Genomic DNA, 2,144 nt, shown 5'->3' on the forward strand with positions numbered 1-2,144 from the left:
CACACACACACACACACACACGCACAAAAAACCCTCTCCCCCCCTTCACAAAAATTCACTCACTCACGCAAACCACCTTACACACACACACACACACACACACACACACACACACACACACACACACACGTAAACACACACACAGACACAGACACACACACACAGACACACACATACACACACTCACATACACACACACAAATACACAGACACACACACATACACACACATACATACACACATACATACACACACAAACACACACACAAAACACACTCACTCACTCACATAAACCACCCTACACACTGACAAGTAATACTTGATATAATATGTGCCCCGACGCGGTGGAATCAGGCGCTCGGCAATATATTATTGGGCATGTCGAGTTATTGGTCTGATCTTAAAAGTTTGTTCTGTTGTATTTCTCTAGATGAAAAAAGTACCCATTAATCTTGGGTAGGAGTTGATACATTTGGGACTTAAGAAAGAGGGGGTTGCTTGCTTTCAGAGGTAAATTCACCAGCTGATGATGGCGCTCATATGACATTATGCAGTTGCGAGCGCCGTAAAACCCTCTACTATAAAAAAAAATTCTTTAAAAGATGGAGACAATCAGCCTGCCACACCCACATGGACCCTCATGAAGAGAGGCAAGAAAGTATGGAGCACCTCGTCTTCCTAAGACCCCAGTTCTACATTCAAGTAATGCAAGTAAGAGGTAAATTTGCGAGAAAATGGCCGCCAAAGTTGAGTTACTTACTTAGCTTGAGAGTCTGTGGAACCTAAAAATGTACATCTGTTAAGCCTCTAATCAACATTTTTCAGTAAAATCGACACATAAATAGGTTCTTTAATTGGCATGAAGGGTGCTGAGCCAAAAGACGAAGATTGGATACAATTTCCCAAACCTGCGAAAAAAAACCCCACAGTTTCTTGACTGTCATCATTTTGACGAGAGCCTTATTTCACCACGCTGCCTCACATAATATTAATATGTCCTCATTTGGGGACAATAGAGCGTGCACTTTCGACGAAAAAACCAAAACAACAAAGCAAAAAAGCCACACAAAAAAACACCCCCAAACAAACAAACAAAAAACCCATCAAAGATCAAAGCCGCGCACTTTCGAAAACAAAACTATCGAAGCCGCGCTATTTCGAAAAAAAACTCCTATCAAAGCCGCGTACTTTTTAACAATATCGATACATTCAGACTGCCGATTCCATTCAACGGTTCCAGTCCCCTTGACAAAATGTACAACCTCCCATCCAAATAATATATTATAAATTCGTATTTCTTGAGATGTTAACGACTTCCGGGCCATTTCTAAGCTGAAACTAAATCACGGTGCAAGCAAGAGGAAGTGAAGATGTGTTACAAGCAAATTATGTACGCAGGTGGACAATATTAGTCTCACAACTACAATTTTTATCCCGTATGAGCCAGAAAATTCTATCCCAACACTTTAAGGAAAGCACCTGTCCTGTTGATATGTTTTATACCTGAAAAGCCTGTTCATTCAATACAAAATCTAACTGATATAATATGCTGGTCCCAAGGAGATTAAAAGTTAGTTCTAAGCTCCTTGGCTCGCCCCAAAGTCCAGTAAAATGCAAAGGGTACTAAAAATGTTGGATATTAAATTATTTGTTTTCGTAGTCGGAAATATAATTGTATCGATATTGTCAATAAGTGGGCGGCTCTGATAGTGCACGGCGTTGGTAGGTGTGTTTTTTCTGTGTGTGGTTTTTTTTTGTTCGAAAGTGCGCGGCTTTGATAGCTTATTTTTGTTTTTGTTTTTGTTTTCGAAAGTGCGCGATTCTGGTGTTCTCACACCACAAAAACTACTTCCCAGTAGTGGATGGTTGGCGGGTACACTGGTGTGGTCTGCTTCTTCTTTCCTGCCAAACATCTGTCGTCCTTATCTCCCCTTCTTTTTTGTGTTTGTTACTCTCTTGTAACACCGCTAATCTTCTGGCGCTCGAATATGACCTTATGTGTATTATTGTGTATGTGTATGTGTCTTCATGTGTGTGTTTGCGTATGTGTGCATATGTGTATTTGTATATTTTTGTGTATGTGTATGTGTGTGTGTGTGTGTGTGTGTATGTGTGTGTATGTGTGTGTATGTGTGTGTGTGTGT

The sequence above is a fragment of the Aplysia californica genome, unplaced genomic scaffold, assembly GCF_000002075.1.
Source record: "Aplysia californica isolate F4 #8 unplaced genomic scaffold, AplCal3.0 scaffold00113, whole genome shotgun sequence".
Taxonomy (NCBI): domain Eukaryota; kingdom Metazoa; phylum Mollusca; class Gastropoda; order Aplysiida; family Aplysiidae; genus Aplysia; species Aplysia californica.